Source organism: Camelus dromedarius, chromosome 22 (assembly GCF_036321535.1).
Source record: "Camelus dromedarius isolate mCamDro1 chromosome 22, mCamDro1.pat, whole genome shotgun sequence".
Taxonomy (NCBI): domain Eukaryota; kingdom Metazoa; phylum Chordata; class Mammalia; order Artiodactyla; family Camelidae; genus Camelus; species Camelus dromedarius.
Window position 1 is genome coordinate 20225965 of NC_087457.1, and position 14874 is coordinate 20240838.

General features: G+C 35.1%; 1 protein-coding gene across 7 annotated transcripts in view; it reads right to left on the reverse strand.

Annotated features, from left to right (window-relative positions):
- The window catches only part of DLC1 (DLC1 Rho GTPase activating protein), a 416507-nt gene that overhangs the window by 340580 nt on the left and 61053 nt on the right, over nt 1–14874 (reverse strand). For 5 of the 7 annotated variants that reach the window (XM_064477493.1, XM_064477491.1, XM_031440198.2 and 2 more), the window contains exon 2: nt 6072–6231. The gene's annotated coding sequence lies outside the window, so the exon portion shown is untranslated. Of the gene's footprint in view, nt 1–5337; nt 5814–6071; nt 6232–14874 lie in introns of those variants that run through there. The other 2 variants (XM_064477492.1, XM_031440197.2) reach the window with 2 other exon arrangements.

A 14874-nucleotide genomic window follows, 5' to 3' on the forward strand; every position in this document is an offset into this window, starting at 1 on the left:
AAAGATACTTCTATTCCACAAGGGACATGAATTATAATGCTTTATTATTAGCATGGTGAGATGTGGCTTTACTTTAAGTGGCCACTTTCTATTTTTAACTTTGCTCTCACTTCTAAGAACACTCCTAACGGTAGATTCAGTAATCACTAAATGTAAATAAGAGATAGGGCTGCACCAACACAGGTGCTCCGACAGCTAGGTGACAACAGGATACTGAGATTTCAGTCACTTGTTAAGTGCAACTTTCACTGAAATCAAGAACATGAAATCATTAAGAATCTAGCTATTTCTGTTAGGTTGGTATCCTACCAGGGATTGATGCCTCTGATACCAACTTTAGTCTTCTGTTTTTAATATCTATTATTCTCATCTCATTTTGTCATCTGCCTATGTACATCCTGAGCTTGTTTTTACTACCAAGTGCCCTATATACCAAAGCAACAGCAGATGCCTTAGAAACTTGCGATGATTATGGTAGTAGTAAAAAAAAAGCTTTCATTTGTTAAGCATTTGTTGTGGATCAGGTCCTGTATTTGGTGCTGTATTTACACTATCTTCTTTAGTAATAATACTCACAAATATTCTATGAAGTGAGTACTATCATTGTCCTGATTTTATGGGGAGAAATATTGTCAGGACTAAGTAACTAGCTCAACCTCTAGCACTTACAGTGATTATTGTCCCTATTTTTTGTGAAGGCAAGATATCTGTTAAAGAAATTTTATGCTTTTTCTGGTGCTTTGCATTAGTTACCTAGGTTTTGTGTTCCTCAGTTTTCTCACTTCTATAATTAGGAGGGGGAAATAATATTTGAACTGTAATAATAATGAGCTATTAATGTAAGGAGAGCACTTAGTCCATGGCATATTGCAAGAACACCATATACTAAATGACATGATGATGATGATGGTGATGGAAATGACTCCTTTAGTTTTTGACAAGTCTCAGCTGCAGAATCCATGGCTGAGTAAGGGCTGGAACTGTAACTTACATGCCCATCTTATTTCAATATAGGTGAGTGATTTAACCACAATGTGAAACACTATGATTCTTTCTTTCTTGATTCATTTGAACTATGTTTTGTTTTTTTTTAAAACAAAGGTTTGTCTGTTATACTGTATGTGAAACAATCTGCACATACAACAAACATCTCATCTGATGCTCAAGATGACCTGGTGATACAAATAATTGCATTGTTTTCCTTCCCAACTTTACCAGTAAAAAGCAGAAGCTCAAAGTAGGTATGGGGTATGCTTGACATCACAGAGCATCCAATGGCAAAGATGCAAAGACCCAGTTTTCTGTCTCTACTCATGACCTTTCCAATACACCACCCCATTTAAATGGTGGAAAATTCACTAGTGCTCCGCTCTCACTAGCCTCATGTAACTTTTAATTTTGAACTATTTCTGGAGACTTATGCTTACTTCTTGTTTTTAATGAACTTGTAATGTCATCTTGTAAGAGTGTTGTTAACCTCTGGCCTCAGGCTCTGATGACTCTTGCCAACCTCTTATTTTCCTTCCCCTTTAAAAATTATTATTCTATCATTACAGGATGTCTGGAAAAAATTTTAAAAGTCTCACAACACCCACTCTTCAACACTGGTTTTCTTTCCCTTTCTTCCCTCTCTCCCTCCTATTTATTCCACATACATTTATTGACAAACAGGTATCAACAATACCTGGCATGCTAGGCATTTGCCAATCACTGGGAATAAAAAGAAACACTCACTGAATTTCTAAACTTTCTTTCTGATCTTCCTACTTCCTTTCTATCTCATTTCTATTAAAGGGCTGATTTCCTGTGGATTATCTGAGTTGTATTGCTATATCATTTTATTATTTCACTCAGATATGAAAACCTTTTCACACTTACAGGCAGCTCCAACTGCTTTTTTTCAGTCCTCTATCTTAATTCATGAGCAAGTTCATATACACACTGTTTACGCTGCCTTTCAGCTTTTTTTGTTTTGGGTTTTTTTTTTTTTTTTGCATTGGAATTCTTATTTTATCTTTTCAAGTTCACTTATATACCCTATAATCCACTGAATCAAAACCAATAGTCTCTTTAAAACTAGGCCTCAAGAGCCACACTTCACCATATTTATTCTTCCTTAAAAACTAAGCCCATCTATTTCTCAAAACTCTATGAATTGACCAGCAGTTTAACACCAAACTAGAACCATAGACGTAAACACTGCATATCTATACCCAAACCAAAGTCAATCTGGATTTGGGCTTCTCTGTAAACCTTTTCAATTTAAATTGTGCAATTAAGGGGCTTATCATTCATGTGAGGGGGACAAAAGTACAATATTTATGCTACTTCCTCAAATCTGGAGGAATTTTCTCTCATGCTTTTTAAATTTTCATGTACAATTCTTGACATTTCTCTATTTTGATAATAAAGTTTTCTGCTCTAGATCTAAGTCATCTCTCATTTGGAACTCTGCGGTACTACAGTGATTTCTAGAGAGATTCTCACTATAAGATGATACTGACACCAGTTCATTCATTCTCCAAGAGGAAACACACAAAATCACAACAAAAATACTTTAAAAATATCCCAATTTAGACTTATTTTAACCCTGTAAGACCCACCCTCTATATGTAAGATTAAACCATGCCTAAATTATTTGTAGTGAGGTGTATGATATGGGCAGGTTTGCATACAGATCAGAAAAATTCTCTTTTTATTATAATGTCTTCAAGAAAAAAAATAAAATGATGTACTCTCTTTTACTAGGGCCCCTTGTAATCATGCAATCAGTTATACAGGCTATTGCTTTACTGCATTTATTCCTCATTCCAATAGTGCGGAGTGCCAAAACACTGGAAGTGTTGAATAGCATATCTTTTAAGTGGTAATAACATCAGGAAATCCAATCTGGTTCACAAAAATAGGAGAAAAAGGTATCATGATTCACACTTTCTCTAAAGAAATGACACATATTAGTTTTGTAAGAAAGGCTCTTGCAGTGGAAAGTAAAGTGTTTTGGCGTGCAGCAACATATGCTGTCATGTATGAAGCACGGTACAGATGAAACAGCCAGCATTTCCAGTTCACACTGTGCTGGTCCAAGTGCAGACTGTAAGAAATCCTGTGTTCTGCAACTACAGGACTTTGTAGAAGGCTCAGGGTAGATACACGAACCAATTAAAGAACTGAAAATAGGCTGCAGGAGGGAAGATACAAGGATGTGTGTTTACTTGGCCTAGAATGCACACTTATGTTTTCATATACCCATTTAGGCATTTTACATTTCCACCAAGAAACCCAAAGGACTAGAAATAGGCTGCAGCAATAGAGATTTAGGTTAGATAAATAAAAGAATGTCTGGGTACATGAGATTCCAATGGGGGGCAGTACAATCTTTTCTGAACATCACTGATTGGGTTGGTAATTTATAATGATATCATTTGATACAAGGATATAAATCAGACAAGCTTCTTTCTAGTCCTTTTTTTTTTTTAAGAAACATCAGTTTAAAATTAATATGGATTGACTTTCTTGGCATAAACATGAAATGTAACAAAACAGTCACAAACAAGTTACTCCTTTAAAGTGTTTGTTGAAGGCATAAGGAAACTTTTCCATTTGAGAAAATTTCACTACTTAGTAAATTTGATTCTCTTTTAAAATCATGATTTTTTTTTCCCCACACTATAACACTGATGGCAACTGTAAGCCTTTTTTTTTTTTAAAGAAGCATTCCAATTTTCTTTTTAAAGAAGACTTCCACCAGATACGAATATGTTTATACTTTACCATGCATGCTTTATTTGAGAGCAAGGTTATGTGATATAAAGATATCTGGATTATGACATAGGGGACTATGGTTCCACTGTCATCTCCTACTAACCAATGGTGTGACCTTGGACAGGTCATTTTTAAATGTCATTCTTCAGCTCCCTTCAGCTCCCTTTTTGGCAACTTTAAGATAGTGTTAGAAGAAGTGACCTCTTATATTGTTTCCTTCCTTAAAATTCTATTGAGGGATTTTATTAAGCTGTAATTTAGAAAAGTCAGTATTTTATTTTTAACATACTTAAAAACAAATTCTTTTATCATTTGTAAAAGTCAAACATGACTTAAATTGTTACTGAGTAGTTAAAATTTGTCAATGTAAGTTATTCTACATAAAATGTAAGCATAATTAGCTAATACAGCAAATGGTTACATTATACTATGTAAACGTTTATAATTAAAACACTTGATTTCTTGTGATCCAACTGTCAAAACAGCTTTCATCTTTCATTTAGTATATTTTGTGTTCATCTAACAGATTTGGAAACATGCATGGATATTTGTTCCCTTCACATACCATTCTATATTAGTTCTATAAAATAATGATTTTCGTTCTAAATATTCAGAAATATAAATATAACAGTATGTTATGCATTAAAACTCTATGCTATTTCAGTCACTACTAAATTTTTTTCTTCACATACTGCATATGCAAACATTTAAGATAACTTAAAGACATTATAGCCCAGTGGAAATGTAATTTTATGATTACATGAATTATGAATGCAGATCAGCTGTTCATATGATTGTAGTGATTTCTGGCTGCCTTAAAATAGTAATAATGAATGTCAGTGTCATTGACATATACTTTAATTATTTAAAAATATTCACACAAAATATGATCTGAGCACTGAATAGTGTGAATTTAGGAAAGTTAATATAAATTAAATCCAATTCTGACATTTAAATTTAAAAAAATCAGATTAAATACTATTTAGGAGAGAAAATAATTTGTAAAATTTCACGTGTTCACTCTTTTTTTAAAATGAATCATTTAAGCTGTACATTAGCAGTTTGACCTGTGGTTGAAACTGGGTGGGGAAATATTGAGGAATTCAATCTTCACATTTTAAATGAGACACAAAATTTTCTTTGGAGATTCATTATTAAGAAAAGTCACTCTAGTGGGATCTACTCTTCCTGTTGGCAAAAGAAGAGGAAAGAAGAAAAATCATTTACACCTCAGACTTATGTGTGAACACTTGTTTCATACGAGCCATGTAATAGGAAAACTGGTCTTCTGGCTCTGTTCATAAATAAGGATTAAAAAGTGATGAAAATAAGATCTTAGTTTATGGGTAAAAAGAGTGAAATCTCTATAGAGCCTATTTAAGAATTGACATTTTGCTAAAACAATTTGACTCACAGTTTTCTACTTACTAAATCTTTTCTACTTCTGATTTCATGGCTCAGCTCTAAAACTTAGGAAATCACCACTCCGCGCAAGATGCTAACATTTCTCTCAATCTTTCTGCCTCTTCAAAGACTGACTCAAAGCATAAAGAGAGATAGTCCACAGCGTCTTACCTAGACAAGGAGTTGCTGAAACGCCGAGGCATGACATGGTTCAACACTCAGGCTAGGAAAGGAGTCCGTCTCCGTTAGTTTCTCCGAAATATAAGTTCACATTTCGTGGCTGAGATCATGGCTCTATTCTAAGCAGTTCTACGCAGTGTGTGAGTCTAACAAAAACACCCTCCGCAGCTGGAGGGAGCCTTAGCTGAAGCAGGAGTCTGTCAAGGCGTTCCTAGTGACTTCTGTCTAGTAAATTCAGACTGATGTTTTGCAAAAGGGGCCTCCACAACCAGGCCCAGATTGCCTGGGAAGCATTTCCTGCCTCTGAGTGGTGTGCATGTGAGTAAGACTGAAGGAAGAGGAGGGGAGGGGGGGCCAGCAGAGGCCGCCCGCCTGGGCGTTTTAGGAGTTCTGATTTTACACAGAACTGAAGTGAGTTTGTCAAAACCCTTGAGGTGATTAGCTGGAGAGTCATAAAGTTGTAGGGCTTTTTCTATCCCACACTGCTTATGAGAAAAAAAAAAAAAAAGGAAAGAAAACACAGTTCCCTCCTTCCTCTACAACTTTTCCACTATATTAAATGTATACACACAATGCAATTCAAATACCTTTGCAGTAGTGCTCCTTTCAAAAGCCCTTTTAAGAGCGCAAGATGCATTCAGAGTTTTTAATACCGTAATTCTTCTAAATTTGAAAACTTTCTAAACGATACTTCATTTAAAATGCTGCAGCCTGATATACTGTACCTGAGAAGATCTGTAAGTAAAATCCCAGGGATCCAGCAAATAGAACGTGTTCTTCAAGATCTCGCCGACCCCAAGAATCCTTCACGGAATTAAAGTAGTTTGTGTCATAGCATATGCAGCGTTACCTCTGGTCAGGATCCTCCAGTCACACACATCTCTGCTGGAAAAGCAGAAGACAGACTCCATCTTGATCCTATTACAGTCTTGCTGACATTAACCACTTGCAACTGCTTCCCTCCAGCATGACAGAGTCCCCGAATCACATGCCTAAAGCAGCTCACAATATCTGCATCCTTCTTCCAACACAAATGTTGTGAACTATCATCTGTTTATCTTTTCTGCTTTCTTGTGCCTCCACTGAATGACTTCCTCCTAGCTGCTCTAGGCTGGGAACTTGGACTACCATTTGGTTTTGATTAAAACCAGACAGCCAACTCTGGAGAATTTAGAGAATAAGCTAATGGAAACTGCAAGTATGGCTTTAATTAGTGCATCAATTAATAATAGATGTTAGCTCGTCTTCTAATAAGATGACACAAATATAAACGCAGAGGAAGCTCAAGTCGTTTTAGGGAAGAAGTTGAACCAATTCTCATTCCTTTATGATCCAGAATTCTCTTTAAGGAAAGTGGAAGGAAAGAAGAGGGATGTGGCCTTGGGACATCAGGTTGTGGAGGGGCCAGTGGAGCAGCCTCAGTGTTTACACCAGAGAAACAGGAAACAGCATCTCTGAGTTTAATTAGCTTGCTTGGTTGGAATTGCTCAGTAATGTCTCCCTTTTACTTTATTTACAATCAATGGATTCTCTTGTTTATGACTTGAGCATTTTTTTTTCAGTGATTAGTGATTAGATTTTCTGATTATTGGGTCTACGTGGAACTTGCAAACATCCAGAGATTTCCGATAATTGGAGGCACAAGAACAATTCCAATTTCAATAAGATAAATGAGTAACATTTAAAGAGGGACAAGAAGTATTAAACCCACTAGCCCTAAGATCTAATCTTTATGTCTCTGAAATTATAAGCAGTTTTCATTATTCATATTTATTCCCAGTTGGCTCTGATTTTTATAAAGGCTGACAGACATCTAGATATCACAATAGCCATCTTTTTAGTACTTTCTGAGTAGGTGATAACTCAGAGAAGTATTATAGTTACTATTTCTTTTCTTACTGTATAACTAAAATCTCTCAAAATTAGTGCAAATAATGGATTTTTAGAAATATTAAACCTAATGTTTAATATGTGGTTAATATGTTAAATTTGGCTAAAATGTGAAATGAATACTATGTTACACATTAATTTTCAGATGAGAAGTATTCAAATCAAAACATGGGGCAGAAACAATTTTTAGAAGTTTGTGTCAAAACATTACTGATTAAAACAATGAGCATTTAGATTCCTTGAAGTTAACCTTCAACCATAATGACAAGAAGGAAGTCTGTAATTTCATAAATTCTTTAAGGAGTTATTTATGTTCACATTCAAAATATTTCCACGGAAACTACTGCCCATTTAATCTTCCCAACTATCTTTATATGTTCTTATTTTTATTTTACAGATAAAGTATTAGAAACTTGTGAAAGTAATTTTCTCACAATCAAATGATGGAGAGTGGCCAAGTCTACATTGGAACCCAGATTTTCTAACTCTAAATTTTGCACTTTTCCTCTCCTGTCTCTCTTGACTCTTGCTTAATTGCTGTGTGAAACTGGGAAGACTTCCTCAACTCTCTGAGTTTCAAATTCTTTCTTAAAAATATGGGCAACTCCACATAACTCACAGATTGGAAAGCAGGATTAACTTTATATACAGATGTATTTATAAATTTATATCTCTTTCCCTTAGGAAAACACTGGGCAGAATGGAATGAGAATTGATGTAAGCTCTTTCCTAAAATAACTTGTGTATCTCTATCTCTATTTGTCTCTAGCCGGCCTCGAGGATACAGAGGGCACTCAATAAACATTCACACTCCGCTAATTCTCCTTAGCTACATTCTCCTCATGAATCCTGTAATTCCCCTGGTATAATTTAGCCTTGTTTCTGTTTACACTGGCCTGAAGAAACAACAAAACCCTATTCGCATAGATTTATAAATGCTTTTTTAGACACCCTTATTAGTAATTTTTTCCTTATCATTCTCTTCTCTAAACCAATAAGACATCATGATTTATTCTATTATTAGAATTACTTCCCAAATCTTTAATCACTCTTATTTATTTTTCAAACTTCAGCTGCCTGATTCCAAACAAATCCCAGAACTTATATTCTCATAAAGGCTTTACCAAATATGAGAATAAAGATAACAAATGAGATAGTTTCCTAAATATTTAACACAGTATCAGGCACATAGAAGTGGTCCAAAATAGTTGTCCTCTTCTCTTTTCCTCTTGTAAATCTCAATACATAACATCCTTAAACGTTTGCCTACTATTCTATACTAGACCAGCTAGTAAAATATGGTACAGAGGCAGTTAAAAAGTTGAAAACAAAGTATCAGGATAGCAGCCTGGCTCCAAAACTAACAATCATGATGACTCCATGTAAGTTACTTAGCCGGGATAAATCTCAGTTTTAGCCTCTGAATCTAAGGGTTTTTCAAAATTCAAGACAACAGTCCATGTCAAACCATTAGATCTCATGGCTGATGCAGTATTTATTGTTAACTAGCATTATTTTTACCATTTAAATTATTGTCCTTTTCATGTTTACAACCCTCTTCTATGATTTTTTTAAAAATAATCTATCTGTTGAACTCAGTTAAAGGTATGGATTTGGAACAATTTTATTGGTGGAGCAATTTGGGTTTTTTTTTTTTTTTAAAGAAAAAGGAGTAGCAGAATGAGGATTAGAAGCTTTTGTGAGGATCAACTTCCTTTCCACACATTATGATCTAAATAATAAACACTAGCTATGATTGACTAGCTAATCCCTGGCCATCTTTAGTACATTTGAATCTGGACTTTTACAGAATTGTTCAATGACCCTAATATAGTCCAACAACCTTTAGACTGTGCAAAATGGGAGGTACTCTTTGAAAAGAAGGTCTGACTCTGTGAATTGAGTGGCAAACATCATTACTTCAGCACTCACATTTCACATTTGTGATATTGTGGGTGTAAGCAGGCTTATATTCTTTCCATTTTAATGAAAGAATAATGTCCTAATAGTAATGAACTTAAAATTAATATGTGGAGAGACTGAATGCCTTTAAAACACTTTAGAAGTGTCCATACTCATACAGTTAGTATAATAAATGCAGGAGCACTTTGTCTATGAAAATTGATCCTTCAAAAGTCTGCATTTCACAACTTTGCTTGCAATTTATTGCAATTACCTTGTGTGTCAAAGCAATAAAAATGGAATGTACTTGACAAGATTCCTAGTTATTTTTTTCTAGTAATACTTAAATGTACTTTCTCTCAATAGGTTCATTTTGATAGACACATACCCACATAGGAAAAAATACAATTTTGTAGTTTTTACTTAATAATCTGCATGTGTATTATTAGTTTTTTGACCAACTTTGTCCAAATTTTGACACCCTACTATTGCTAAACATTTAGTATTCATCCAGAAGAATTTATTAAAGGAACACAATTAAGTTTAATGTTAAACTAACAAAAGGATCAAAATCATAGAGATTCACCAATACCAGTTATACCTACTTCTTGGATTATTATGTTCATTGCTTCCCTTCATCGAAAATTACTACAGTTCAAGACTAGCTATGAAAAAAAACTTGGTAAATTTCAAATAGAAATGAAAACATAAACTTAGCAAGTAGTAAAAACAATATGTATTGGCATAGACACTACAGTGCATGTGGTCTCAGAAACTGATGAACCTCCCAGCCTGTCCAAAGGGGCCAGGATACTCTCAGAAGCATGAAAATTCCAGGCCATGAAAGATATATTAAAGAGGTCTCGGTGCGCCCAGCTAGCAGAGGGCTGAGGTTAGTTCTAAGTCACACAATGGTTTGTTCTGTATGAAAACTTAACCTAACATCACCAGGCAGCCCTCTTCAGCATCCTGGTTGATGTTACCATAATGTTCTCTGAAATTCTCATTTCCCTGTATCTTCAGTCTATTCAAAAAATATTTCCTCTTCACTTTAGGCTAAGAGCTCATGCTTTCTTTTAGCTTCTCCTATTTCCTTTCAAATATTCTTACTGTTCATACACATTGTTGCTTATACTCTCTGTTCACCCAGGAAAAGAGTTGAAACTATCTGTGTCCAAATTTCTTCTCGGTAGGATCTCTGCTCCAATTACATCTCTACCCTTTGACAGTCATTCCACCTGACTCCTTAATCTACTATAGAATACAAGGCAGCATTCTCAGGCCACTACTGTGGGCGAGGGGCAGTGGTCATGAACTTGGTACAAAGGCTTGTGGCCTTGAAGGAACATCTGTTCAATTTCTGTTAAAATATAAACATACTTTTTCTCTTTTTCCCTTTAACATGGAACCACTGGAGTGTCTTGGTATACATACCAAGTGAACATACTTAATTTCCATCTACACATAATATTTACTGTGTATTTAATATATTCATGGTACTGTTCTATGCACTTGGATACATTATTAAACCCGACAAAAAACGAAAGAACTTTGCCCTCATGGAGTTTAGATGAGGCATAGGGTGTTGGTAATCCACAACAAACATAATAAATACGTAAATTAGTATATGGATAATTACTAGGGAAAACAGAAGGTGCAGAGCATGATAAAGAACAAGGGGCGTGAGGGGCAATCATGTTACAGAATTAAATAAGAAATATCAGGGGAGGTCTCTCTGAGGGGTTTTTTAGTAAAAAAAATTTAAAAGGTGAGGGAGAGGGCCATATAGACATCTGGGTGGTCACCGAGTTCCAGGTAGAGTTAACAAGTTCCTAAAAAAAGGTGTGCCAGGCAGTTTCCAAAAACAGCGAGAGAATCAATAAGGCTGAGAAGAAGGAGCAAAGGGTAGAGAAGGAGAAGGTGTGCTTAGGGAGGTGAGGAGGAGCGTGTTAGGTGGTGTCTTGTGAGGACTCTGTCTTTGATTCTGAGTGAAAAGTAGAGCCCTGGCAAGGCTTTGAGCAAAGGAGCCACAAGTTCTGCTTTGCATTCTAATAGGGTCCCTCTGGCTGCTGTATTCAGAATAGGCTGAAAGGAATTAAGGGCCAAAGCAGGGAGACCAATTAGGAGGTTACTATGGAGATCCAGGTGAGAGACAAGGATGGCTCAAGCAGAGGCAATGAGAAAGGTAAAGGTTTTGTTGTTGTTGTTGTTTGTTTCGGTATTTGATGCCAATAGTCTTTCCTGAAGAATTAGATTTGCTACGTAAGAAGAAAAGAGGAGTGGAATACGCTTCCTGAGCGACTAAAGGATGAAGTTGCCATCAACTGGAAAAGAGAAGCCTGGAGATGCAGCAACCCTTGCACAGTAGAGACCAGAATTTTAGTTTAGGACACATTTCATTTGAGATGTCTGTTAAGCATTTCTAATAGAAATGTCAAGGAGACAACTGGATATATAAATTCAAGAGGTTTGGACTGCAAAAAGAAATATGGGAGTCTTAAACCTATAACTGGAATTTAAACCGAAAGACTGAAAGAGATCTCCATGAGACTGACTGTAAATAGAGAAAGTAAGAGGAGAAAGAACTAACCAGACATTGGATTTAATGATGTAGAGGTCACTGTTGATAATAACAGAAAAAGTTCAGAGAATCATATGGACAAAAGCCTGATTAGCATGAGTTAGAAGAAAACTGGAGGAAAGGAATTAAGGATACAAGTAGAGTCAACTCTTGAAATTCCACTGCAGAGGTAAGCATACAAATGGCATGATAACTGTCTGCAGCCATGAGAAGTTTCTATCAGGATGGGAAAATGACAGTATGTTTGCAATTTTTTTTTTTTTAATCAGCATGGTATCTTCCCAAAGGGAGAGGAATGATGATATAGGGAAGAGAATGGAGAAAAGTTGGAGTGAATTTTTGAGGCGGAGAAGAGTACTTGGGACGTGGAGTACAGAGACTGATTTTGGACAAGAGTATGACGTATGTGAAAACTTCAGTGGATATGAGATAGCATGATTCAGTCAATCACTCATCAAATCCCAGTCAGCTACTATTATGGGTTTTATTGCTATTCAATTTAAATATGATTTTTTGCTGTCCTTAGTCACATAAAAATTATACTCATAGTAGATAATTGGTTAAATAGGTGATACTCAAGGAACAAATACATAAAATTTCGCAAGCATGCTTGTCCTTGTGATTCTTTGTATATTCTCACCTCCTGTTTTTCTCTGATGCAGCCTGGGACAACCAGGTGCAGAGGACTTTTCCCCCAGGCACTGTGCACTCCAGTTTCCATCTTTTTATTGCTTTTGTGTTTCACTCATCTTCAGATAACATATTTTCACTGTTGTTTTCTTGTTCTGAGTCCTTTTGCTAACTTCCTCGTTTTTATTTTTCAATTCATCTCTCATTTTCCCCAGATTTCAGTTGCTTTTGGCATTTCTTATATAGATTTTTAATACTTTTATTGAGATATAATTGGCTCAAAATAAATGGCATGCATTTAAAATGTACAATTTGGTTGGTTTGGACAAATGCATATACCTGTGATACTATCACTGTCATCAAAGTGATGAACATCTCCATCACCTCCAAGTCTTCTCATGCTTCTTTGTTATCTTTCTCTTTTGCTCTTTTCTCCTTCTCCACCCTCAAGCAACCACTGATCTTCTTTCTGTTACAGCAGATTAGTTTAAAATTTCTTGGCACTTATTTACATGAAATCATATATATGTATTTTCTTCCGGCTTCTTTCACATAGCATGATTATTTGAGACTAATCCATGCTGTTGCACGTATCAATAGTCTATTTTTTATTGCTGAGTAGGGTTCCATTGTAAGGATATACTACAATTATTTTATCCATTGACCTATTAACGGACATTTGGGACAATAACATTGGGACAAGTTATTTGACTACTACAAATAAAACTGCAATAAACATTCACGTACAAGTCTTTGTATGCAAAAATTCTTTCGTTTCCTTGGATAAATATTTAGGAATGAATGGCAGGGTCATTTGATAGGCGTATTTTAAACTTTTTCAGGAACTATCAAACTGTCCTCTAAAGTGGATTTTCTGTTTTATATTTCCACCAGAAATTCCTGAAAATTTTGTTGTACCACATGCATGGCAACACTTAGTATAATCAGTATCTTTAATTTTAGCCATCCTGAAAGATGTGTAGTCATATCTCATTTGCATTTTCCTAGTAATTAATAATTTGGAGCATCTTTTCCTCTGCTTACTTATCATCAGTATACCTTTGATAAAGTACCTGTTCAAATGTTTTGTCCATTAAAAAAACTGGGTTGTGGTTTCCTTATTACTGAGTTGGAGAGATCTTCATATATTCTGCATACAAGTCCTTTATTAAGTGATTTGCAAATATTTTCTCTCAGTTTAGTTTGCCTTTTCATTTTTTCCACAGTAGAGTAGAAGTTCTTAAATTTGATAAATGAAAAAAATTAACGTTTTTCTTTTATAGATTGCCTTTCTGGTCTCACGGTAAAGAAATTAGGTTTCATCGCCAAATCTAAGATTGCAAAGATTTTTTTTCCTATTTTTTTATGCTAGAAGTTTTATGGCTTTAGCTTTTACGATTAAGTTCTTTGATACATTTAGTTAATTTTTTATATTGCATAGTGAGAGTATGGATCAAAGTTGTGTTTTTTTTTTTTAATAAGGACACCCAGTTGCTCCAGCACCATTTGTAACAGTCTTCCTCCACAGAATTATCTTTGTCCCTTTAACAAGAATCAATGGACCAAATGTGTGGTTCTATTTCTAGACTTTCTATTCTGTTCCATTGATCTATTTGTATATCTCTTAAGTAATGCCACATCATATTAATTATTGTAGCTTTAGAGTAAGTTTTGAAATCAAGAATGTAAATATTCTAACTTTGTTCTTCTTTTTCAAAGTTGTTTGGATTATCTAGACCATTGCATTTCTGTATGAATTTCAGAAGCAGTTCCTCCATTTCTACAAAAATGCCTGTTGGGATTTTGATCAATCTGGGAGAAAACTAACATCCTAATAATATTGAGCCTTATATTTCATGAACACAATCTATCTCTTCCATTTAGATTTTTTTAAAACATTTTTATTGATTTATAATCATTTTACAATGTTGTGTCAAATTCCAGTGTTCAGCACAATTTTTCAGTTATACATGAACATGGTACAAAAACAGACATATAGACCAATGGAACAGAATAGAGAGCCCAGAAATGAACCCACAAACTTTTGGTCAACTCATCTTCGACAAAAGAGGCAAGAATATACAATGGAATAAAGACAGTCTCTTCAGCAAATGGTGTTGGGAAAACTGGACAGCAGCATGTAAAACAATGAAGCTAGAATACTCCCTTACACCATACACAAAAATAAACTCAAAATGGATCAAAGACTTAAACATAAGACAAGATACGATAAACCTCCTAGAGGAAAACATAGGCAAAACATTATCTGACATACATCTCAAAAATTTTCTCCTAGAAGAAATAAAAGCAAGAATAAACAAATGGGACCTAATGAAACTTACAAGCTTCTGCACAGCAAAGGAAACCATAAGTAAAACAAAAAGACAACCTACGGAATGGGAGAAAATTTTTGCAAATGAAACCGACAAAGGCTTGATCTCCAGAATATATAAGCAGCTCATACGACTCAATAAGAAAAAAATAAACAACCCAATCCAAAAGTGGGCAGAAGACCTAAACAAGCA